General features: G+C 38.7%; 1 protein-coding gene across 8 annotated transcripts in view; it reads left to right on the top strand.

Annotated features, from left to right (window-relative positions):
• Positions 1 to 407: 407 nt before the first annotated feature.
• Positions 408 to 27579, top strand: part of SCAI (suppressor of cancer cell invasion) — a 2763600-nt gene continuing 2736428 nt past the window's right edge. For 4 of the 8 annotated variants that reach the window (XM_044058025.1, XM_044058031.1, XM_044058024.1 and 1 more), the window contains exons 1-2: positions 434 to 626; positions 946 to 1014. The gene's annotated coding sequence lies outside the window, so the exon portion shown is untranslated. The other 4 variants (XM_044058030.1, XM_044058027.1, XM_044058029.1 and 1 more) reach the window with 4 other exon arrangements.

Genomic DNA, 27579 nt, shown 5'->3' with positions numbered 1-27579 from the left:
GCAAATATAAGAGTATGCGCCAAAACAGTATACGTGCGTAAAACGACGGGATGCCACTGACTCCCTTGAAAGCAGTTATGTCTGCCTTCAGAAATAAGGGACAAACGATTCGTTGCTATTCAGCTACTAAATAACAGTACTGGAGATTTTTCTCAACAGTAGCTCGACTGCTGCAAAATAACATTAAATACGCCTCATCTATGTTTTTACTTTGGAGTACGTGCTTTCAACTCAATCAACCATCCAGTTACCAAGCATCAACATATCTCATTCTAATTTCACCAACCTAACCCTCCCGCCCAACCGTATTACGTTAGGTGACTGACAACTATTCGACACCTATGAACTTTAAGACTGTTTTTCAACAGTAGAGTATACAGCAATAAATGGTGAGGTGGGCGGGAGAACTCTATTTTCAAGCTAGGTAGAGAAATACTCCTCATATTATTATTCAGAGAGGAAAATCGTATGTTTATCCATGTAATGTTTTATTTTTGTCTAGGTTTTTGCGTACGGATACATGTGGGTGTGTAACAGTCTAGTGGCTTAATCTATTGAAATGTCAATAACAGATGCTGATTTTTATGTCATGGGGTTATTATTTTCGCATTAGCACTTTATTGCAGGTACAGTGAATAAAGCGGCACTTCTGAATTCTTTTTTTACGGTAGCGAACGTTGACAGGAGCTGATTTGCATGCATTTGCAGAATATCCAGCCGAGCAAGGCGAGTGTATGCACTAGGCTGCACTTATGTGTCTAGTGTTTACTTTTCAAAACAATAACGTTGGTCTTCCACAGTCAGTATTCACTCCTTGTTTGATAATGCATGCCATGGCAGCATTTGGGTATGATTCAGAATAGCGTGGTTGTTTTGCGCCACACTAATAATGCATGTAAGAAATTTTCTCTTGTTTAATATTACACTTTGTTTCTTGTTTTATAGATTGTAGTTGTAAATGCAGTGAAAGGCAGAGAGCTTATAGGACACTGCAGTGGAGCAAAAGGAAACAAGGTAAATTGTCTTTTTTCATCTTTCTGGTAGTAGTTAGTGTTTTTTAAGGTGAAAGGGTGTAAGAAGGTGTACTGCAAATGTGTAACAATAGATAACAAACATTTTGCAGAACACCTTTCTGTTCACCTCTCTTAAGGTCCAGGGACTTATTTGGCTTAAATCGCTCGTAGGACAGTTTTTTAAATTTGTGGTTGATTTAAAATCGTAGTTTGAAGACCATTTTAAACGATGACATTACAAGAAAGGTGCAGGTGGCTACAGCTTTGCAGTCATCTTCGTGATGCAGGCACATATCTAATCACGTGGTTGTCAAGATGAGTGACTATTTTGAATGGAAATTATGTTTTTATGTAATTGTTTATTATCCGAAAATGGTTTACTTTTGTGGAGAAAAAGTAGGATGGGCTTTCAGTGCTGGATTTTTGTTACTGCCATTTTAGCAGAAGTCCATTTGTGATTTGGCGTACTTGTTTGTGTTGCAGATTAAGTGGGTGGATTTTAACAGTCCTTTTGTATCTTTCTAGATGTTTGTGAACATTAAAGATAGTAAGTGAAGAATGACTTTGTTTTTATAGCTTTGATATTTCCAAGTACTCCGTCTTCTTGGTGTTTTTTGATTGATTGCACTTCCATGTTGTTGCAATCGGTGTTAAGAAGCATGCAGCACAAATATATATATATACTATTTACTGTAAGTAAAGCATGGACATTACACACAAATGTTTGCATTCAGAAACTGAAGGTTTGGGAACTGGGACTGAAGTAGGAAGATATATTCAGCTCAATGACTTAACATTGAAATGTAATGTTTTACACTGGATGGGCACTACTCAGGCAATTCATCTGCCTGATCCATTGTCTAATGTATAAGCTATATTCAGTGCTAAATAATTGAGATTTTTCTTGTTCATCTCTAACATTGATTCATGTAGTTTGATGTATTTTCATATAGTCATAACTTGGAGTGGGAGTAGAAACAAAAGTGACAGAAGTGAATTTTAAATGTTCTAAGAGTGGCAGTTTTCCATGTTGTGGTCAGTTTTTTTTTTGGTTGGCTGAAATGAGTGCAAAAGTTTCCTATATGAACAGTAAGTAGTGGTGATAAGGGGGGGGTCACATAATGTAAATTCTTGCACTGATGCTTGTTTCATAGTTGAAATACTATACATTTCCATTTATATGCTTTCTCATTATGGACACTTAATTTGGAGGGCTTGCATGTTGTCAGTAGCTAACAAGAGGTCATTAAAGTAGTTATTGTTATATTTTTTTAACCGTATACCAGGAATATGTAGCTCAGCATAGCCTATTGTTGGTGGAGCCCATGGAAAAAAAAAACCTCCACTAAATAATCCAGTAATATAAAAAAGAAAGGAAAATTGTAAAACTGGAGGTTATATGATTTATATCAAGGAAAGGTTAGATGACTGTGTCAAACACTATCCGTAGGACTTAAATATACATTTGGATCAGCAAATATAGTAGGCAAGTCAGTAGGTCCATTGCTGTTACACAGCAGATGTAACTGGTACTTGGAAACAAATCCTTATGAGGTAATTTGTGTAGAAACAGTAAATGTGAAAAATTAATTTAACTGTAGTGTGAATAGTGCCCTTTGACATATTTTAATTCTGTATAGTTGTAGTGTTACTAGTATGCAAATTAAAAAGCCATTAAGTATTTGCAGTTTTTAAAGCAGTAGTGTAATAGAGTAATTTACAGTATATACATTGTGGAAGAACAGGGATGGGGAGATGCAGAGAAAGAAGGTGTGCATTTTGGTGAGAAAATGACAATGAAGATTTTTACATTTTTAATTGCAATACTCTTTCTAGAAATGTGTCCTAGACAGGGGTGGAAGAAACGGTGGGGAGATCGAAGGAAAGGCAGTAGAGAGCGGGTACTAGAGAGTTAAAGGAATGTAAAAAACAGTTGATAAGGGAGAGGAACATAAGATTGCTATGACAAAAGGAAGAGCACAAAGGGTAGAAAGACAAAAGGAAAAGCAAAAGCAATAGGACTTTTTAATAGGGGAGATCACCAAATGAGTAAATGCCAGGTAATATATTTGTGTCCATGAAATGATCATATTAGTCATACATTGTGGACAGTAGATTACTTAAACAAGTGTTATATATATTTATCGTAAGGGTGTCACAGTTGCCAGCTTATGATGGATAGAGAAGAAAAAGGTAAAATATTTCTAAAATAGTCGTCTCATTGGCAGTGGGGGTAAAGTGTTCTGCAGTGGTGTGTATTTAATATCCCAAATGCTAGGGATCCATTCATACTGGCATAAGATTGAGCAACTATTTGCATCTATTTAACCTGCTGCTTAACTAATCCTTGGTAGAGACTGAGCTGCTGCAGTAGTAAACCCGTGCGATGTTAGGAGCATGCATAGGTGTCTGCAGTGGTTGGGTGCAGAAAGCAGAGTGTCCATTCTGTCTCCAGTTTTGGTGTCCTTGCATACAAGCACACCTGCTTCCATTTCCTAACGTCGGACACTGAAAACATCCCACAAAATGGCACTTTGGTGATGAATGGATGCTGCCCCAGGGTCTAATTTCTCTTTGAGGGTATGGAAAATTTGGGTTTGTCATGTGGTCCGATGCAGCAGATATGGAGCACCTGAGGTCAGTAGACCTTTGATGAAAAAAAAAGAGCATTTTAAGTGTGTGCGTTACCGTGATTTAGTAAGCTATTAAAAAAGATATTTGTATAGTAATATTAATATGATTCTCATTTATTTAGACATACTTTATTCTCTATTCTCTGGGTAACAAGATTAGTCTTTCTGCACTGTTGAAGAATCAAACATTTCTGTAAAGACGTGGAGGTAGACCTTTTTATGGCTAGAAGAAAATATACTTTATGATGTTTTAATTTTGTGGTGCCTTCTGTGGAAGGTTGGGTGCCGGGCTGGCAACTTGACACTGTAAAATTCCACTGCCAATCATGAGTGGACAGATTATCTGCTGTGGCAACCCCTAACTGGGAAAAAGCTGAAAGAAGATGTTTTAATTTTGTGAAATAGAAAAAAAATAAAAAAATATATATATTATAAAATAGATGTGGCCGCTGTGGTGCAATGGTTAGAGTTGTCACCTCACAGCAAGAGGTTCTCTGGTTCGATTCTCAGTTGGGGTGCCTACTGTGCGGACTCTGCATGTCCTTCCTGCGGTCGCCTGGGTTTCCTCCAGGAGCTCTGGTTTCCTCCCACATTCCAACATGCAGTAGGTGGCTTGGACACTAAATTGGCCATAGATGCGAGTGTGTGCGCGAGTGAGTGGTATGGATGAACTAGGGCTAGGCACCTGGTGGTGTAAACCTTTGCTCAAGATGATTGTCATTGTTGAAAGTGACACCCTGACCCCATGTGCAAAATGAGGAAAAAGGGGTTGAAGATGGATGAAAATGCCACAAATGCAGACCAAACTCCAAGAAAACCCAAGCAGAAAAGCCAAAGAAGGATACTCCAATACTTCAAAAAATTATTGTTGTTAGTGCTTTCATCCACCAGAATGAGTGAACTTCTTCAGACAATTAAAAAACATCATTTCCTCTGTTTAAATACCAAATGCTTATAACATGACATCACATCCTACCCCTCAGTTAAAGCCAAAACGTTTGTGATATTTAAAAACATTATTTATACTTATTACAATGAATAAACATTTCTATAAACCCTGTTTCATAAAAAAATGTACATATAAAAATGTACATACAAAAAGCATATCCTACATTTCCCTCATCTTTCAAGTGACTTAAATTTTAAAATACACATAAGGGTACTGTGGTCCATTGAGACCTGGCCAGACATGAGCGTTTAATCTGAGTTGCCATACAAGTCACTTGAAAGATGAGGGACATGTAGAATATGCTTTCTATATGTACATATATTGTCTAAAGAAGTTCACTCATTCTGGTGGACGAAAGCGCTAACAACAATAAATTTTTAAAGTATTGGAGTATCCTTCTTTGGCTTTTCTGCTTGAATCTTCTTTGTTGAAGATGGGTGGATATATTGTGTGTATGTATGTACACGTGTGTGTATGTGTAAATAGGGTATAATTTTTTTAAATGAAAGCGCAATCTGTTGAATACGAATCCATCGACACGTAAACAGCGAAACACGGATATGTCAAACGCACTAAACAGCGAAATCGGAAATGTCGAATTGTCATAGTTGGCCCATCTGCAGTATAGCTCCGTAAGGTAAGTGTGCGATAGTTACGGACCTCAGGGTTAGGGTGCGGGTTAAGGTAAGTGCATAGATAGGTAATGTATGTAAGGTTTATTGTAGGGTTTTGTTGGTGTATGTGTGTGGAATATTTACTTTGTGTGGGTATAGTTCTGTAGGGTAAGTGTATGGTAGTTACGGACCTTAGGGTTAGGGAGGGGTTAAGGGTAGTGCATAGATAGTTGTGTATGTGGGGTTTAGTGTAGGGTTACAAGTGGGGTTTTGGTGCTTTAATTTAGGGTTAGTAGTAGGGTTTTGGTTAGTGTATGTATATAATCTATATATATATATATATATATATATATAATTTGTTTTTTGCTGTGTTTGCATAGGTAGTATGTTACGGGTGGTGGGGTTGGCCGAATATTGCGGTTTCGATGTTTAAATTTTGCGGTTTTTGTGTGTTCATTGTCGCGTTTCGCTCTTTGTGTCGACGGATTCGACGGATTCCACTTTCATTTAATTAAAGTAGACCCGTGTAAAGATATATATATATATATATATATGTACACACATAGACATACGTGTGTGTGTATGTGTATGTATATGTGTGTACGTGTGTGTAACCATTTTTTTTATTTTTAGGTTGCAAGTAGCAAAGTACATTCTATGGAAAGAAGTGTGTGTGCATGTGTGCATGCTAAATAATCAGCAAACATGAAAAACAACTCAAATGCAAAAAAAATTAATCTGAAAAGATCAAAACTAAAAAAAAAAGAAGAAAAAAAAATTATTGTATGCAGGAGGGCAAGTTTCCCTCATGCCCCTTCACCTCTTTGAATTTATATATGGCCACTCCGGGATCTCACAGCAGCAGGGAAAATGGCAAATTACCACTCCCTGCTATACAGTTATCGCATGCGCGCGCGCACACACACACACACACACACACACACACACACACACACACACACACACCGGCAAACTCTCTAATGAATGTAGTGTTCGATATTCTAAACATTCAACATTAGTACCTGCAACTATCACATGAAAAATTAAAATTTTTTTTTGATTTGGTGGTTCTGATGTTCACTTTGCAGATGTGCAAAAGGTAAATGTAAAATAAATAAACTATATCTGTGTGTGTGTATCCATACAGACACATATTTAGTCCCATCATTTGAGTAGGGGAAAAGGGCTAATAGAGAGGATTTTGTCAAGCTATGAAAGGGTTAATCGTCCAACCCTGCCCAAATGTGTATCTTTAATTATTTTTCTGTGTGGAACTTTTCTTCCTGGGTCTGTGCTGAAAAAGGGCCTTTTCGTCTTAGTCAGACACCCCCCGAAAACAAATATAAAATAAATGTGTGTAGTTGCCCTGCCTGTACATACAGAAATGAGAAAGCAGTACAGAGAGGTAAAGCTCTGGGACCCAAGAGATAAACATTCATTTGTGGGACCGAATAGGAAGTTCATTTTGAAAGGCTGGAGTACATTGTAAAGGTGAGAGAGAGCCTCGCTGACTGTATTATTGTGTTGAGAAAACTGGTGAACTGCAGTTGTGACAGCTGCAGGGTTTGTTCCTTTAAAAGCCCTGGGTTACTGGAAGAGAAGACCTGGATTTCAGATGAAGAGTATTGGGAGTAAGAATAGAGCAGTTAGTGACTCTTGCTGGACTGAAGTATGGGACTTATTGCTACTGAATGGGAAGGTAGAGTAAGCCTTGTATAAATGAGAGATTTGGGTTATGTGAGAGGCTGTGTATGTACTCGTAAGAAAAATCTTGCTCATGTTCAATAAAAAGTTTCATTTCAGACTATAAAATGCTTGTTTCTGGTGTGTATTTAATAGACAAGGTAGTAAGAAAATCCTTCTATGTTGTCCAGTTTGTAACTAAGGGAATGCATCTCCACATCCATGAAGGTCATAGTACCACTTTATTTGGCCCTTGTCAGACCCATCATTGATTGTAATGCCCCCTTTGCCATGAACCTAACCAGACATATGCAGCAGTTGACATGCCCCACAAAGGTTCCTTACCAGGACAATCCTATATGGATCACCTTAAAGCCCTATCTCTGTACTCTGTCTCCTACAGTTTTACTGAGAGGTGATCTATACATGACATACAAGGCATCCTTGGATCTAGCTCTGGACCTTTTGCACATCTGCAAAGTGAACAACATCAGAATCATTAGATCAAAAGATTTAAAATTTTCTTGAGATATAAATAAGACATGTTCGTGCAACAGATCTGTGTCTTTGAGGATCCCCATGCTCGGGAATATGCTTTCCATCCATGTGAAGCAAAGTCCATCCCTAACCTTATTTAAGCGTGACCTTGACCAGTGGATGAAAAATCAGTAACTCGCTCTGGCCCCCATGTCTCTGATACCCATTGGCAGACATTAATGCCCAAACTAACATACTCCTCCACATAATTTCTAGAAACTTCCTGTCTAAACATACCCCTTTCTAATAAACTTCCATGATGCATAGGGACACAACTGAGTTGGAATACACAGCTGAGCTTATAAAGGCCCTGATGGTAGTTAGCCTAATGTATACCTATGAATGTGTTAAGAAATGTTGTTACCACTGGATCTTTGGAAAAAATAAATTAGATAATCGGAAGTCTTTTGTACTGGGAAATTAGTAATCCCAGCCCAGCTGTGTATTCCAACTCAGTTGTGTCCCTCTTTTCTTGATGTACTGGAAAATGTTAGGGTTCAGCCAAACACCCTAATAATGGGAGATTTCAACTACCCCACCATTAACTGGGAAAACTGCTCGTGTACCAACTCCTTCACACAACACTTTCTGGAATTCATAAACTCCAATGCCCTGGATGAACTTATCCACACCCCCACCAGGGGCAACAGTATCCTAGACCTAGTCATTACCAACATGAGTGACCGGTGTTTCACACCTGAAGTCAACTCTTCATTGGTCCGATCCGACCATAAGCTAATCACCCTTGATATCCACATCCCGCCCGTACCCCCCATTAAGGAAACCATGGTAAAAATTTTCTCCAAAGCCAACTTCATGCTTCTTAAGATAGAAGTGGTGAACATCATGACACCCATGCAGATGGACAGTACAGTTACAACTGCTGAATCCTACACAAATGCACTTACACGAGTGCATGGATCCTGCTATCCCAGACAGAACCAAGACTCTATCCTCCAAAAAAAGGAAGCCAATCTGTGGTCCCCTGCCATAAACAAACTGTACAAGAGAAGGAAGAAATTGTTGCAAAAGAGAGTAAAATCTCATGAGTGGAGGAGCTCCCTGGTCAACCTCAGTAAGAAGCTGAGATCCCTTATAAGATCCTCCAAAGCTAGCTACGAAAACCAAAATCGCCACTGCTTCTAAGGACAACCACAAAGCATTCTATAGCTATGTTAAGAATCTCAATGGCAACACCCAAATCTGCTCTGAGTTACAGCACAACGGCATTAAAATTACATAACCAACTGATATTGCCAACATCCTGGCAGGTTCAGTGCTAACTTTCAACAAACAAAAAGGCCAACACCAGGGATGGAAGCAGAAATAGAAGCAAAAATATTTTATTGTTAGAACCAGACCGGTTTCAGCTTGTAGCTTTCCTCAGTGGCTGTACATGATATGTGGTTGACAAACTGCATTTAAATAATAGAACCAATGAAGCAAATAATGACATCATTTCCTGTTAGACCCCAAAAAAGGTTGTGCAAATGAAATACATGTATACATATGTATATATAATATTATGTATATGAAAATATAGAAGTTAGCAACAAAAATTGAATGTATTCAAAAGAATATAGATTATAAAATAATAACTGGACATTTTTTCGAAACTTAATAAAAGTTTTATAACTTGTCATTAAGACCTGGGGAAAAAAGACCCCCTAGTTTCACTATCCATTTCTTTTCTTTAGTGTTAAGTAAATCGTGCCATCCTGTTCTGAAATCTTTATTTCCAAAAACTCTATCAATAATGGTGAAAGTAAATTTGGCTGTTGGATGAGTGAGTGAGTGTTTGTACAACGCATTGGTCATTCTGCCGTTTCTAATACCCCCCAAATGTTCAGACATGCGACATCTGAACTGTCTTGAGGTCTGACCAATATAAAACGCTTGGTATGTACAAGTTACTAAATAAATGACCCACTCACTTCCACAATTGGCAAAACACTTGATGTCAAATAATTTGCTTGTATTTTTGCTGGTAAAGTTCTTTGTCTTGAAAATGTATTTACAAAATGAGCAATGTCCGCATGGATAACACCCCACTAATCTGTCTCCAGAGAGAGTGGTCTGATGATAAAGGCTAGATTGAGATGTAATCCTTTTATAATAAGAGAAATGTGATCGAAGAGTTTTACCTTTTTCTGTATGAAAATTTGCATCTATCCCCCAACCAGTCATCTAATCTTATGTTACTTTTAAGTATGTTCCAGTTTTTGTTGATAATATCTGTGAATTGAGAAGTATTCCTCCCAAAAGTGGTAACTAGCCTGATAATATCCTGTTTGTCCCTAGAATGTTTTGATTTATATGATAATAAACTTTCTCTAGATTGATTAAATGCCCATGTAGAGGCATTGTGAACATTATCATGCTTATACCCTCTCTCTAAAAATCTATCAGTCAAATCTTGTTGACATATGGTGAGGTCTTGCTCAGAAGAGCAAATTCTTCTAATTCTGAGAAATTGTGATTTAGGAATGTTATTGATTGTATGTCTGGGATGTAAGCTTGAAGCATGTAGCAAACTATTGTATTGTGGATACTTCCTGTAGACTGTTGTTCTAAGTGTGTGATCTGGTTTTCACTCCAAATGAACATCTAGAAAATCAATTTCTTGTGCATGATAATTAACAGTAAATTCAACACCCCACTTATTACAGTTGAGATACTCCACAAATTCTGAAAGATATTCTGATCCCCCTCTCCAAACTAGCCAACAGTCGTCCAAATAGCGCCGCCAAATATCAATTTCAGGCAAGTATAAATTATGCATGCCATCATAGATGATCTGTTCCTCTATATACCCCATAAATAAATCTGCATAAATAGGGGCAAAAGAAGTCCCCATAGCTGTACCCTGAATTTTCCAGTAGCATTGGTCCTGGAAATAAACATTCCTGGTAAGTATATGTTCAGCCATACAGACTAAAAGAGTGTTAAAACCAGGAGGATAGATGTTGGTTCTATTCAGCCAAAATTCCAATGCCATCAATCCGGCCCAATGGGGAATGCAGGTATATAAAGACTTCACATCCAGAGTACACATGAGCCAATGAGATTCAACCTGGGATTCCAAAACTATTTGAAGAAATTCAGTTGTGTCTTTAATTCTGGCCCTGATATATGCCAGTAGGGGCTTCAAGTGTTCTGTTAGACAAGGGTTCAGTAAGTGAACGAATTCCCGAGACTATAGGTCTACAGGGAGGTTCCCTAAGGGATTTGTGGATTTTGGGTAAGAGATATAGATATTGTTTGCGGGGGTCCTGTACTGTTAGTTGAATTCTTGTTTTTGCACTAATTATTTCTTCCTCTACTGCAGAACCAAGAAAAGCATCAATATCTTTTTTGAAATTTGGGGTTGGGTCTACAGGCATATGGAAGTAGTGCTGATTGTTAGACAACTGTATTTTACCTTCAGCCCAGTAATAACTGGAATCCATAATCACTATGGCCCCACCCTTATCTGCTGGAAGAATAACAATATCGGAATTGGATTTGAGATCAAGTAATGCCTGTTGTTCATCCATGCTAAGATTCTGTCTCAAGATGTTCCCTGAACCCAAAAGATGGTGCAAATCTTTAATAATAGCTTGTTGGAATATATTTACATGCTTATCCATAGGTGGATTAAAATTGGATGGTAAGATGCAAAATTCAGTAGATCTTTGAGTGTTGTCTTGTTGATCAAAATACAATTTTAAATTAATTTTATGACAAAAAGCCAAAGTATCAGCAACAAAATCACTTTCGTCCACAAAAAATCCTGGAATATAGCCAAGTCCTTTATTTAACAGAGTTTCTTGATTAGAAGTTAGTACATAACTAGAGATGTTGTGTAGATTAGAAAATCTAGGATTCATTTCACTATACTCTGAAGAAAGCCCTCCAGAGTGTCTATGTCTGTGCTTGCGTCCCCCCATATGTCTTCTACATCTAAAGGGGATTCAGAATTACGACCCTTTTTTAAAATGGGGGAGTCATTAACGTGGTTGGCTTCCGTATCTGTAGCAGAGGATTCCTCACCAGAGGTGGTGCCTTGTGAGGAATCCTTCTTTAATATTGACCTAGGTCTTTTTCTGCGTGTAAAAGTGGGATTATTAGGAGTCCCGGTACCCTCAGCAAACCTCACACTTCTCTGTGACTCAAAGGGTTTACCCTTTTCATAATCTTGCACATCCCTATTGAATTTATGTAATTTTTTTCTCCTTAAGACCATTCTCAAAGGCCACCAATTCCCTGGATAATTTACTCAATTTATCCTTAAAGTTGGGTAAACTTTCATATTCTTTCAACTGATTACATGTTTCCTGCACATCACAAGTATTGACTTGTACCATCCTTTCATAAAAAGAGGCTAATATAATCCTGTAAAAGAGTTTCATCTGCTTTACTGACCAAAGGCTGATGTTTGACTCTTAAGCCTCTCGGTGTTATGTTACGATTTTGGTAGGCTTTAAAGGAGCCTGGAATGCCAAATGTTGCTACGTAAAGTTCTAATTTGTTTGTCCAATTGTATAAACAGAGAACTACAACCGCCAACTGGATCATTATTACTGTTTTCTTTGGAACCATTATCCAGTCCTGTTCCAAAGACTTGGATGTCATCTTTGTCTACGCACAAACCATGAAGTAGTTTATTGAGATCCATGGCAATAAGTTGTAGATTAAGTAAAGGTCAAATGTGATGTGTGGTATAAAAGAGTAATAAGCTGTATATTACCCAGAAAATCGATGGTCTGTTGAGATGTAAAGTAGGGAATTAATGAATAAAAAACCAGTCACAGAGAAGTGTATGGCATGCCAAGGGACCAAATCTCATAGAATAATCACAGACCCAGTAAAAATCGTTTTGCTACTCAGAAAATATAAAAATGGAAGCATAAAACAACCACAAAATTGCAAAAAATGAACAATCAAAGATGTGTACCTACAAACTACAGAACTGTTCCAAAAGTACAAATGCAAACATTTGTATGCAAAATGTAATGCAAAAGCCTGGTGTAATAAATGACACCAAACAAAAATTATTTAGTCTGTAAAAAGGGTGAATTGTAACTAGTTAAGAACCATGACCATTATCCTAGTTAACAAAGACACACAATAGATCCCAACTGTGTGTGTGTGTGTGTGTGTGTATATATATATATATATATATATATATATATATATATATATATATATATAATCAAAATGAGATACCTCATATCATTGTAAAGCACACAGAAAAAAAGCTGTATATAACATCTATGATACTGACCAATATTGGTCTGTCATCTGTTAATACAATACTTTATGCATGGCCAGCTTCAATCGTTGATAAAGCAAGTGTGCAATATATTCAACAAAAAAAAATATATACACAGATTAAGTTGTATAATTCAATGTTAATCACTATATGTGAACCAAAAGTTAGTATATGCTTGAAAAAACTTACTGATCAGCCATAGGACAATCGCCCCTGTATATTCGAAGTAATACTGTCCCTATTGTAATAGGGTTAAATCACAAATTATATGATATATTGGGTACAATTGAAAATAACCAAATGTTTGTACAAACAAAAAACAAACAAGTAACCAAACACTCAAGGTCCAAATATAAGATCTACCATTGTTCCGGTAAAGGAACTAGTAACACAGTCTTTTGTAATAAGCCACAAATGATATAAAAAGTGGTAAAGTCCCAATAGCTGCTTCAGATTGTTCAACAAAGTGAAATATCAATCCGCTGTTCAGGAAAAACGATAAATATTATATTTGAAAGAGTCAGTGTATCAGTTTCCTTTAATCCACTATAAATGTGCGCCACAATCTTGAAAGTGTACATTCAGAATCGACTGGTGCTGGTAGATGACGAGTATCTGAGAATTGTCGCGAATGACAAAAATCTTAGTAAAAACAGATGGTAGTACTAACCTACATGCTCAGCCACTAGAAGCATCAGTAGAAGTAAAATAAAGTGTTGATCCATGACATTGCGACATACAATATATAAATTCAAGAGCAATGATAACCCACAATAAGGATAGAATCTGAAATGTCCGCGTTATCAAAATAATAATGCGGAGCTTAACTCGCTGAATACACTCACTGAAATGCACAAAAAATAATGAGACTTTCCCAAGTCCGATAAGGCGATGAATCAACCAGTTGTTCTAGGAATGTGGATCTAAACAGGAACGCCAATAAGAGTTACCATATATCCGATAAGGAATCCTCTCCTACAGATCCAAGCCACACCACAAAATGGCTTCAGGTTCCAATATCCCAAAGCCAACAGCCAGCAGCAAACAGCAAACAACGTGATCACTCCAAAATACAATGTGTTAGCAAGTACGGCAGGTGCACGAGCCATAATAGCTTGAATATTCAACAAACAAAAAGGCCAGCACCAGGGATGGAAGCAGAAATAGAAGCAAAAATATTTTATTGTTAGAACCAGACCGGTTTCAGCTTGTAGCTTTCCTCAGTGGCTATACATGATATGTGGTTGACAAACTGCATTTAAATAATAGAACCAATGAAGCAAATAATGACATCATTTCCTGTTAGACCCAAAAAAAGGTTGTGCAAATAAAATACATCTATACATACACGTTACTTAAGTAAAACTCATTGTCAAGAATGACAACCCCCTCCCACTTTATCAGCACATTTGATGACTATTTGTCTATTTTTAACCAGTGAATCTAAGGCTTGGATCTCGTGAGAGCTTAAATTATAATATGCCTTCTTATTCTTTTTCGTATACAGTTCATAGATTTCATGTTCAACAGCTTTTTCAAATGCATGTACTAGTAGATTATAAGGGGGTGCAAAGTATTTCTCCATTTCATAACATGTGACTCAGGTGTACCTTTGTTACCAAACAACACTTTCAGGTTCAAAGCTCTAACAAAACACTTAAGTTCTATTCGAGTCTGTGAACTATCCAGATACTCTACATGAACAAGGGATAAACTTTTGAGTAGACTTTTATTTCAAACTCATTTAATGAATATTTGGATAAATTAAATACCACTCCATGTTCTGCTGCTATGCCTTCGTTTGATGTCCTGTTTGTGGTCATCAACCCATCTTCTTTCCTTTTGTGTTGTTCTGATAGCTCTTCACATGAGACCTTGGTTCCAGTAATGGTATTGGGTGTTGCTATAGACTGGGAAAATCCACTGGATCTAAAGCAGACATTACCTTTGGATCTATGAAAGTACATTGCTGCTCAAAGGTTTGTTGTGTAGACGCTGGAGGATGAGAAAAAAACATGAGCAGTTTCCAAATCATGTGTTGTAACTCCTTCATTCCTGTTGGACCATGAAATAATGTGTCCTAATTTAAAATATTTTAAAATCTCTTTTGAGCTTCCTTTTCTTAGTTTCAATGAGCTGTTTTTTGAAAGATGAAATGCAATCTAAAGCTTCATGAAAAATGGTTAGATGTATATTTTGTTCCACCTACTCTAATAATTCTCCGTACAGTTGCTCAGTTTCCACTTTGAGTGCAACTTGCATCGGCTCAAAGAAGGTGTTCATGAGACTCGCATATTCAAGTGAGCACTTTTAAGTTAATATTTTGCCATTGCTTCAGAAGGTTGGGTATTTGGTACGATATGTTGGCATCTTTAAGATATGTAGGCCCCGTGAAACAATTTTATGTAATACATTAACATCAAAGCTCAATCTCTGTCATTGTAAACATTTAAACGTAAACACATTTTGCTCTAATTCAAGTTTACCTTTGTATTGTTGTAATGAGCCATTATTATGTACCACCTCAACCCCCATTTGAATACTTGAAGATTCTATTTCCATTAACAGTGGATTAGATGAATTGTCAGTCATTTCACAGACTGATATAAGTAAACTTGCAGGCTGGTTACTAGTAGGGGGTATGACCCCAGAAACATCAAAAACACTCGTGTCTGAAATGTTGCTTCAACCAGAAACTTCACAAAGGAAAGAATCAGAATGATGATAGATCAAGTGGACTTGAACAGAGCAAAATTGATAAAACAAAAACACTTCACTGGAACTACGAGTATCGCTGGTATATAAAAAGTGTGTAATAACATAAGTTAGCAACTTTTTCGCAAATCCTTCATCAGCCTTGTTAGTACAACCAAAAGTAATCACATTTAAGATAATCACATGATCACATCATCGATCAATATTAACCGAATTTAAAAAGAAATGCACACTTTAAATCTGGTTTTGTAATTCATTTAAAACAGGTTTTACACTTATACTTCCATTAACTCCAGGAAATACATGCACCAGAAAGCTTAAAATCCATGCAAGTTCCGCCTCCTCTGTAAATTTTATTAAGTCACCTCCTCTAATGGATGGATTTATGACTTATAAAATAAGAAATTTAAAGTGATGTTTCATCTATTAAACTAATATGTTTATATAATGCACTGGTGTTCACCTTCCTGGATGGATCAGATAGACGACTCCCAATTCTTTCTTTAAACTTCCTACTTGTTTTACCTATGTAATAGGCATTGCAAGTAACACACTTGGCTGTGTGTGTGTGTGTGTGTGTGTGTGTGTGTGTGTGTGTGTGTGTGTGTGTGTGTGTGCGCGCAAATGTTGACTGGGTTAGACTAGGGGTAGGTTTTATGGTGCGAGTTTGTCGAATAGTAATTTATTCAATAGTGTGGTGTTGACTGTTTGCATGCACGCAAGTGGCTGGAGTTAAGGTTAGAGTAAAGGCTCAGTAAGAGGATAGATTAAGTGTTTTGAGTGTTTGATGGTGTTTGTGTAGGTGCTTAAGTGTTTTGTTTTAGTGCTATTATTAGGGAAGGAGGATTTTGTAAATTAATGCGTAGGGTTAGGGTTAGCGTGCATGAGTAAGGTAAGGTGGGGGTGCCTACCCCTAGCCTTAACCCTACAGGTTAATTTATAAAACCCCTTTTTCCTAATGGTATTGCTATTCAGACAAGTTTGTTTTCTAATGATTGTGTTGGAGTTAAGCGATCAGAAGAGGAGACTATTTGGTTTCCTTTTTCTTTCGTTTGGCATTTGATGTGTTTCTTTTTCGGGTAAGTGTGTTTTCAAAGCACTGGTCGTCACTCTGACTTGAAGCCAGCTACTTTTACACCGTGGGTTCTATGATGTATTAGTTATTGATGCTTGTGCACCTTGATTTGTATGATGTAAACCCTAGAGTAAAAATACTAGCCAAACTTTACTGGACAGACATAATGAAGGATATTACGTTCCTGTGCGTCCTGGCTAGAATGCCAGAAAACTGCACCACATCATGGATATAACAATACCTATCATAAAGGTGCTGCTTGAACATATTGTTATGGACTTTGTGGGAGCACAGGTAAAATGTTGCAATGGGTATCGGTACATACTAGTAATAATGGACTATGCTATGCAATTTCCACAAGCATTGACATTATGCTAAGATCATGTTAAGGCTACTGTCAAGAAACTGGTACTATTAATGCCTATTCATAGGTTCATAGGTGTGTACTAGGCTAATGGCACTGGAGCCTTTACAAGCCTAGCCCATAGGATTACCCTGGCATCGTGCCACTGGCCCTTGTTCCCAGTGCCTCTGTCGAGTAGAGCCACTGGAGTGATCCCTGGGATGAATCGTCTATTTCCCATCCAGTCATCAAGATTTCTCTTGAAGAGTGCCAGCGAGGCACTCCTCTGAACATGTGTGGGAAGTCTATTCCATAGCATAGGCACTCTCTGGATTATGAACCTGTCCCTCCAGCTTGTTCTGTTGATTGTGGTAATGAGGTTGAGGTCTCTGGAGCATGTAGGGCGTAGGGATTGGGATTTGCTTAGATGTAGTATTTCTAACAGAGCTGGGTTAGACATGGCTTTGTAAGTCAAGCAGAGATCGCCTCTAAGTAGGTGGTATAAGACAGAGAATAGTGTGGGGGGGGTTTTGAGTCTGTCTATATAGGACAAGTGTTTAAGGCCCAGGATCCTCTTTGTGAGGTACTTTTGTGGCCTCTCCAGTTGTTGCAGGTGTCTTCAGGGTTTCCTGGGTCATAGAGGGGAACCTATAGCTTGCAAGGAAGTGGTATGGGATTTTGCCTATGGTGATCTGAACGTGGAGAAACTTGAATACATTGTCCTGTTTGACCAGCCTTGAGGTATGTTTATTTTTGATGCAAGTCTATATGCCTCCACCTCTAGTCCTTGTCTGTGAAGTACCTGGTCTAAACGTGTGGAAGGCATTATAGCTTTGCACTGCTTGTGGGCTCTCTGCATCTCTAAACTATATCTCTAAATCCCGTCTCAGTGACTAGGGTGAAGAGAGCTTGTAGGGAGTGGAGTTTTTTGTTTAGACTCCTATCATTGAGAAGTAACATTTTTAGATTTTCTTGGTTTTAATTTACTGTGTCAGAAGTACTTTCAGTTTGCCCTTGCCTAAAAAAAGCCATTATGGGGTGGACAGTGTTTTAGGTGTCGGAAGTGCTTTCAGTTTGGCATTGCCTAAAAAAAAGCCACTATGGGGAGGACAGTATTTTAGTTAATATTCGAAAGTCTAGAGGGGAGAGGTGCAAACCATCCCTGCAAAGCAGCATGGTCTGATTATCTCATTCCATGCCGATAAATATTGCACCACTTAGAATAATACCAGAAACTAAGCCAGTTAATACTCATCCTCTATTCGTATTGTGGCATCATCCTTGGAAAAGGTAAAATGCTGCTCAATGCTAGCTCTTACCAGCCTTACACACACACACACACACACACACACACACACACACACACACACACACACATTCTGAGAGCTCCATGATGTCTGTCTTCATATAGTCTAGGGAAGTATGTCTCTGGTCTTTTGCACCCACATGGACTATGACCGAGTCATAATGGTACTTGTGGTTCAGTGATCTGAGTGTACGTGTAAAGTCTTGGCCTGTGATAAGCAACTGTCTGACTTTCTCGTTACTCAGCCTGGTGAGAGGGGCTTTATTGTGTCTCACGATGACGTCTCAAATGAACAGAATGTTGGATTGTATGGTGGCTTGTCTTATGGGCATAGAAGTAGAGGCTGCATGAGATGTGGCTGTATGTGTTGATGTGGTTGCTCTTTTGAAAGAGTGTATTCAGGGCTGATGAGTGTATTTGTTATACGTGCTTTGTCTAGGAGATCTTTGGAGTTCAGGAAGATTATATGCAAGTGCCTCAGCATATGTGAATCTGTGTGTCTGCTTTGTACTGTTTGTGACAAGTGTAGTGTGTGTAATACTGGGAACATGACTGACTTTAGGAGTGCTTTTATTTAAGAGGTTTGCCTCCGATGAGACTGTGTAAATACATCTCTCGTGTACCATATTAGTTTGTTTGAGAATTAACTGATTGTCAGTAAACGAGGCAATATCTGTAATGTTTCAGGATGCCCATATCCACCAGTTTGGCAACGGAAATAGTCTGAAAGTTCATATGCATGACAACAGACCTTTTTTATTGATTAGACAGTTGGAGTGAGAATATGAAGTATTGTCAGGAGTGTCTGGTTTGCAGCTCTGAGGGCAGTGCGTGTTGCTTCAAATTAGTTGCCTGTGGGCAACTAGGTACTGGTGAAATTTCAGGGGTGCTTTTACAGGAAAAATGTCAACTCAAGGTGTCTGTGTCAGTACAGAGCACTGCCAAACACTTGAACTAATACGTAGGCCTTGATGATTTATAGATGAATTATTTAGGGAAATATTCTGAAGTTAGGTTAGACAGCAGCAAACTGAGCAGGACTTACAGAAGAGAAAGAATTATCTTTGTCAAGAATGATGAAGAGGGGATTTGCCTGAATGGCTGCTGCCTAGCTACTACATGTGCTGGACTTGCCACAGCTTTCATGTTTATGTGATACTGGTGAGAAAAGAAGCAAAGCAGCACTGTACCAAAACAGTAGCAACAATCCCAAGATGAGAAGCGGGCCACAGGCTCTTTGGTGATCATCAGTCTTGTCCTGTTAGATGCCTTGAATAGCAACCAGACTAGTTGGGAAGGTCAAACACAGACACTTGCTGCCCAGTCAGAAACATTTGTGAATCAATGCACTGTGGTCCTTCTCTCACCAGGAGCAAAAACATAAACACAAATTCCAAACTAGCACCAATGAAGCAGTTATAAAACTTTCCAGTATTAATCAGTCTCCAGGAAATAATGTTCCTGTGCTCCTTCTCTCGCCAGGAGCAAAACAGAAGCACTAATCCCAAGACTACTATGGAGAGGCAGAGTAATTTGTGGTTTTGGAGTACATGTTGCAGATTTTAAAGGTAAGATGGAAAAAATTGGTTTGTACCCTAAGCGTTGCAGTGTGCGCAAAGCAATTAGATATGAAAGAGGCAGTAACTTACGTTTTAGCTATCTAAGTGGAGAGCCACTTATTTTAAAAGAACAAGATCGATTGGAAGGGGGTTGGGCACTTTTGTATTCTGTCTTTCTGGAATACTCTGGGATGGCCAGTAATTTTAAATACCTGAAGGGGAGTGATTTTTCACAAAATGATAATTTTGTGCTTATTCACAATAGCCAATGAAAGAGGAGAGTTAAGGAAATGTGTGGTGAGATTAGCATAAGGGGCAGGTAGCTAGAAAAACAGTTGAGTTTAAAAACATGACAGTACCAGTGTGGGAGGGAGGGGGAAAACTTAATTTCTGTGTGACTCACAAGAGACACAGCTGTGGTCTCTTTCTCATTTTAAATATGCAATAAAAACAGACAACAAGTAAAACACTGTGCAAAGAAAATAAATTACAATATTTATTTATTATATTTGTTTACCAGGTGATGTCCGACTGGGCCAGAAGCCCATTTTCAGTGGAGACCTGGGGAGAAAAGCTCCTGACATACAGTAGAAATACTAAATAGTATGGCATACAGTAGAAAAAACTAAACATTGCAAACAATATTTATAATATTAATAGAGTTTGTGATGTATTAACATTGTAGTCAAGAAAAATATTAATAAATGGTAAAGACAAAAATACAGTTACAAAAACAATGTGTGTGAATGAACATACAGTAATTAAGGAGACTTATTTAAAACAGTGACAAAAATGGTTACAATAAGATCAGTATAATTGCCTAGGATCCAAGTCCAATCTAGCTGCTGATATAAGAGTAAGAAAAAGTTAGCCATGTGTTAAAAAACATTAGCTATGGGTATGATATAGTTAATGGGGGGAGCAGAAATGGGAGATATTGTCAGAGAGTAGGTAGACAGACTTAGCCAGGAGTATGGCAGGATCATAGCCAATGATTGGTTAGATGTTCTTTAGGACGTGTTTGAATTCATGATAGGGTTTTTTTTGCTATGGGCTGAGGAAGAGTATTCCAGAGCTTGACAATTAGTAGAGGGAGGTGCGGGGGTGGGTAACTTTTAACATTAGTTTTTTTGAGGTCCTAAGTGACCTGAGATTTATATTGGGTTGGATTAGATTAGTAAGTGCAGGGCAGTCGTTGGGTTAGTGAATTACTTCGTGGGCTATAGTCAGTTGAATGAGAGTTAAAAGGTTTGGGAACTGTAGCCAGTTGAGTTGAGCAGTGGTGGGTTCTGTATGGGTGTCCTGTTGCAAACTTGGCAGTTTTGTTGTAGCATGATTCTAGATTATTTAGGTCTGTTTTTCACAAGTTGGTGAATGTTTGGGATCCGTAGAGCAGGGTGGAAAGCAGTTGTGTGCGGGTAGTGGCTAGTCTGGCACTTTCTGTAAGGTGTAGTTTGGCTCTATATAGGGTGCCTAGTTTGGTGTGGACTTTTTTTTTTTGATAGTGAGGGAGATGTGGCTATCAAATCTTAGGTTGCCATGTATTGTGACACAGAGAAGTTTATTTTGGCTAGTGGGTTCTATTTAGTTTCCATTTGAGAACTGTATTGTTAGAAGGGACTGGCATGATTTGAGTTTGTTATTCTTGAAAACTATTATCCTGGTTTTATTAGGGTTTAGTATGAGCTGATGAGCTGTAAGGTATCTTTCTATATCCTGGAAAGAAGTTTGCATTTTTGTTTGCAGTTCTTTGGGTGTGGGGGCTGAGCAATTAAGTGTGGAATCATCCACATATTGGACAATAGAGGCTAGTTGTGTTGCAGAGCTGAGGTTGTTTGTAAATATTGTAAAGAAAAGGGGGCCTAGTATGGAGCCCTGGGGTAATCCAATAGGGATGGCTAGCAGGGGGTAAAGGTTGTTTTCCCATTTGGTGGCTTGTTGTTAGTTAGAGAGATAACTATGGAACCAGGACAGGGCAGTTGAACTAAGGCCGTAGGATGACAGTTTGTTGAAGGATTTGGTGGGAAACGGTGTCAAAGGCTTTTGATATTTCAAGGAATATAGATGAGACAAATTGGCCATCATTTATGAGATTTTTGATGATGTTTGTAAAAGACAGTAGGGCAGTGCTAGTACTATGTTTCGACCTAAAGCTGTGTTGAGTGGAGGAGAGGAGGTTGTGGTTGAGGAAATGGGCAAGAAGTTGGTTGTAAATGCATTTTTCTAAGATTTTGGCCAGAGGAGAGAGGATGGCTATGGGACGATAGTTTTAGTTCTTTAGCGGGTCCACCTTTGTGTATGGGCATGATGTGGGAAATTTTCCATATACAGGGGACATATTGTTCAGCAATAGAATGGTTGATCAGGACTGATATAGGGTAGACTATTGAGGGGACGGCAATTCTAAGAAATTCATTGGGTAATTGATCTGTTGCAAGGCAGCAAATGTAAGTTTGGCAAGGAGTGTTTTTATGTAACTAGTTTGGATGGGTGTAAATGAAAAGGGCAACAACAACAAAACCTTGTAATGCTAAACCAGCAAGGAAGAAATTCACATATTAGTGTCCACTCAGTTTATTAGCCGCTTTCATCAGAAGGACTTCATCAGATGAAGTCTTTCTGACTAACGCATTCTGATGAAGTCTTTCTGAAGAAAGCGACTAATAAACTGAGTGGACACTAATATTGTGTGAATTTTTTCCTTGCTGGTTTGGTAGTGCGAGGTTTTGTTGTTGCTGTTAATTTTTCTTCGGACTGGTGGTTTTGTTATTGCAAATGAAAAAAGGGTTGGGGGAAGCTGACGGGAGAGTGGGTATAGTTAGAGGTTGTTTTGACTGGTTACCCAGGAGTGATATGATTGCGTTCATAAAGTGAGTGTTGAATTGTGTGGCTGTGGGTGTGTGAGGTAACTGGGGGGGGGGGTAGGGATGTAGTCTGGGTTGAGGAACTTGTTAATGTTTTGCCAGAATTTTTGGCGGTTGTTTTGGTGTTTTTGCTGACATGTTTGGAAGTAATTTTGCTTGTCTGAGTTTATTGGTTTCTTTGATAGATTTCAGAGTTGTATGAGATTTGTTTTATCTTTGGTGGTGTGATAAGCTAACCATGCCTTATCTCTATGTTTTGAGTAGTGATTTGGTGTTTTCTGTTAGCCAGGGTATGTGCTTAGATTTTGATCTTATTTCTAGTGGGTGCGAGATTATTTAGTATTTTAAGAAAGGTATTATTGAAGTATTGTACAGCCAGATCTAGAGGGAAGTTTTTAAGAGGTGACCAGTTGCTTAGTTGAAGTAGTAAGTTAAAAGTGGAGGGGGAGAAGTTTTTCTTGTTATGGATGAATTTATATATTATATTGGATGAATTTATATATTATATTGTTGTGGGTGAGTACTCACTTTCTATACAGGAAGGTCAGTGATTGGTCACTGAGGAAGTCTGGAAGGCAGACAGCTAGGTAAGTTTAGGTTGGGTTTGTTAGTCAGTATCCAGTCTAATGTAGACTGCCTGCTGGAGTGTTTGTCTACCCAAGTTGGACAGGATATGGTTTGGGTGAAGTTGAAAAGGGTTAGGAAGAGGGGAGGGATTGTTGCAGGAGCATGAGTGCCAATCCAACTTGAAGTCACCTAGGATTATAGTTTCTTGGGTGAAATTAGATGATGCCCAAGAAAGTAGATTTTCAGTGGTGGGTAGGTTGTTGCCAGGGAGGAGATAGGCGGTTATGATAAGAATAATTTTGTTTGGGTTCATCTCTAATTGTGTAGTTAGGATTTCATAGTTAGGTAGGTTGGAGGGGGTACAGTTTAACTGTTCAAATTTGAGGGTGTCTTTATATATAATTGCAACACTACCACCTCTTTTGTTTGATCTGTCAAGTCTTGTAATGTTATAGCTGGTTGTAATTATATCTATATCTTTAATGTGTGGCTTCAACCAGGTTTAAGTAATTGCAGTGATGTCAGGTAAGTAGGTGTTAGAGTTGAGTGGAATTCAGTAATTTTACTTACAATGCTATGGAGATTGAATTTGATAAAGAGTAGGTCAGAGTTGCAGGTTTTGGGAAGAGGAAGGAGGGGTGGTGTGGTGGCTAGGGGTTGCTGGAGGGGGTGGGTGGGGGGGTGTTTGGCTGGGGGGAGGAGTTAGTTTGTGGACCTGGGTTGGGGTGGATGTCTGCTCGGAGCTTAATTTGTGCTATACTGTGTAGCAGAAGTTGTCTGAGCTTATTGGTCAGTTTTATATATCTAAGGGTTGAAGGATTAGTACAGTTAGTGTGTATGTGTTTGAAAGGTAAGAGGAGAGTGGTTGGTGTGTTGTAGAGGTTTGGGCTGATGTCAACATATGTTTGGGTGTGTTGGTAGGTGGCGGATAGAGGGAGAGTAGGTGAGTGGAAGTGATTGTGTGTATGTGGAGGGAGGTGAGTTATGCATGAGGTAGTGTAAGTGGAGCAGGAGAGCCTTGGCTAGTAGGGAGTAGAACCGAGACATGCTGGAAGGGTGTACTGTGTTTGGGGAGGTGGTGTGAGGTGGGTGAGGTCACTTTAGATGGGGTATGTGTGGTTGGGTAAGTGGAGAAGGGGTGTGGTTAGGTATAAATTTGGGGTAAGTGGGGTGGGTGAGAATGGGGGTAGGGTAGGGGAGCTGAGTAATCCGGAGTGTAGCGAGGGCGAACGGAGCAGGTTGAAACCAGAAAGTACAGTTTGCCTGGAGAGTATGCTTACCAAACGTTATCAGTGAAGTTGAAAATGCCTGCTCTGATTTGTAAGTAATTTAACAGAAATTAAACTAGAGAATCATTCAGCACAGAGTAGGCTTCGTCACTGCCTAGGATGGCTTGAAAGTACAAGCAGTGAGAGGTAGTGCATGTAAGTTAGAAGTGGAAGGATGCAGGAGGGAAAAATACAGTGTTATTTCAGTAAGGGCTGGAGGGAAGCAGAAAAGGTACAGATAGAGTGTAGTACAGGCAGTCCTGGGGAGGGGGGGTTAGCCAACCCAGTGGTGTGTGCACACCACTAACAGGTTATCTCAATATTTTATACAAGAATCGGCAAGTACAAGAAAGCAAGAACTTAATATCAAATGTACACTTTGCAAGAACACTGTATTGATGGCCTCCGACTACTTGGTGTTTCTTTTTGGGTCCATTGGGTTTAGAGACAGGAGTCTGCGGTGGTATACAGAAAAGGGAGATAGTTTGCTGTGGACGAAAGAAAAATATGTAGCAGGGGTCTACATATTAAGGACAGACACAGAGTAGACAATTTAGCTTACTATGAGCAGCTAGAGGGTCAGTTTAGCCACTGCAACAATACTGCACAATAAAATACACCAATTTAAACAGCAGAACTATTGAAATATCTGTGCTAGCAACCTAGCGTTTGACTAGCTGTTAGAACTTTAGCAAGCGTTTACATCCATTTAACTTTGCTAACTTCTGTATTATAAAAAAAAAGTGCTGCAGTCATTTAAGCTCTAGCAACTGAATACATCTACATAAAGCTAGCAGTCTTACAAGCGCTCGGCAGTTGTAAAGGTAGAACAATAACATTGTCTTAATGCGCTAAATCAGTTATGCAGAATATACATGAACATCAGATATTACAATAATTCTGATTTAGAGTTTGGAATAAGCTAGTAACACATAACCTCTCTTGAAATATGGCACCGTAGTTGCCACTAATGCATGGTATCTATTCTGCTTCTTTAAAAGTCTAATTGCTTTGTATTATTGCAGTGTAAGACACCTAGGCATGAATATGGAAACCCAGCCTGGGGTCATTTGTCAGTTTGGTTACTTCTTGTTTCAATATCAGCATTTAAGTGTATAAATAAGGTGTACATGAGACTGCATTACAGAAAATCGGTTTAGGTAGAACATTCAAAGATGGAGCCAATGGGGTAAGGGGACTTTATGCCTTCTGGTTGGGGGGGGGGCAGGGAGAGAAATCTGTATTGTGAATGACGTTAGATAGGAGGAGTCTAGAGGCCAGAAAGTACAGCTTGCCCTGGAGAGTACGCTTACCAGAAGTTATCAGTATAGTTGAAAATGCCTTCCCTGATATAGAGACTAGAAGAAGATAGTGAAGCAATACAAAATACAAGAAAACAAAAACAAATTAAGCTTTCCCTCACTGTGTGAGCTTTTCCAGTAAAGCAATGAAATGGTTTTTACTCTTTAAACAGAAGGTTTAGTTCCTAGCTGCACTGTCAGTTCCCAGGTAATTAACTTTACTTGACCTGTTATTTCTGTGTGACACACGAGAGACAGCTGTAGTCTCTTTCCTAGTTTAAATATAGGTTCATAGGTAGGTACTAGGCTATCTGCCCGAGGGGATTTATAACCCTAGCCAGAGTGTGTCAGCTTTTGCCACCCCATTGATTAATATGCAGTTAAAAGCAGAAAACAAGTAAAACACAGTGTAAAGAAAATAAATTATAATTTACAATGTAGAAGGCAATGAAGCAAAACAAAATACAAGAAAGCTAAAACTTAACCTTCCCCTCACAGCAAGCTGCAGCAGAGTCTGAGTTAGCTTTTCCAGTAAAGCCCTTTAAGAATATCTGTATTTTTCCAATGTTATTGCCAGAGAACATGTCTTAAAGGCCCACTCCAAGGCAAAGAACACAGCACCTGTGGGTCCTTATAACATACCAGGGTGCCTTCTAAATGGCTTGAAACAGGACTGCTCCCCCTGACAAAGCTGTTTAATCTCAGCGTTAAAAACTGGGTTTGTGCTCATGGGCTGGAACACAACAGCTGTCATTCCACTGCACAAGGATGGCCGCTCTACTTACCCAGGCAACGTAAGACCTATTTGTCTGAGTAGTCTAATCTGTAAATTCATAGAAAGAATTGCCATGGGTGTTATATGCAAAAACATAATAAATCTAGAAACAATGGACCATAGTCAATTTGGGTTTGTCAAGGGGAGTTAATGCCCGCTGAACCTCGTGATCTTCTTTTAGAAGTCACAAAGGCCATGGACAAGGGCAGATGAGTTCATATGGCCTGTTTGGACCTGGCCAAGATATTCAATACTATCCACCACTCGGGCATAGTCAAAAAATTGCAAAAAAAAAAAAATACAAATAAACTGATATGACACTTACTGGATAGCCAGCTGGCTTTCACAGAGGATTCAAATGATAAGAATAGGTGACTTTTCCAGCACTAAAATGCCAGTCACATATTGAGTTACCTAGGGATCAGTACTGGGACACTTCCTATTTGGCATTTAATTCTCAGATGTCCAGGCCAATACAAATGGGCTGTGGTTGGCCAAATTTGTGGTTGACTGCAAACTTGGGGCAGTCATAGAAGCCCCCTGAAAACATCAACATCCTTCAGGAGAGTCTTACACACATGAACAGCTGTTATAAAACCATAGGCTCAAACTAAATGCAAAAAAGTTTACAGTCATCTACTTTGGTAAATCATCCTTCCCCCGAAAATTACAACCTTGACAACACACCTGTTAAGACAGAAATGCTAGTTAGGAACCTGTGAATTTGTGTAGATAGTGATATGATCTTTGACCACCACATGCCCACTACACTATATTTGGGAAGATGTTTTATATAGCACAACTTGTAAGGAAGGACGTTGCATCCAGCTCCAGGGAGGGTATTGTCCCTTTGTACTCTGCCCTTGTTAGATTAGTCATCGAGAATAATGCTGCCATTGGTATGTACCTGCATAGGGGTCTACTTCTAAATTTCCGAGTTTCAAAATTTTGAATTTCTTATGGTCGAGATCTGAATTGAGATTGCTATACAGCTCGGAATAGTATATGTACTGTTTTGCTCGCTGTAGTGCGATCTCTGAATTGGTATATTTAATTAGCAGGGGGTGTGGTGGGTGCAGGGGGACTTGCCCCCTTGCAAAATCATTTAAAAAAAAAATTATTA

This window comes from Protopterus annectens, chromosome 16.part0 (genome assembly GCF_019279795.1).
Source record: "Protopterus annectens isolate FY-2018-M chromosome 16.part0, PAN1.0, whole genome shotgun sequence".
NCBI classification, from domain to species: Eukaryota; Metazoa; Chordata; order Ceratodontiformes; family Protopteridae; genus Protopterus; species Protopterus annectens.
Note: the sequence above shows the minus strand (reverse complement) of the source record. Positions and strands in the feature narration are given on the sequence as shown.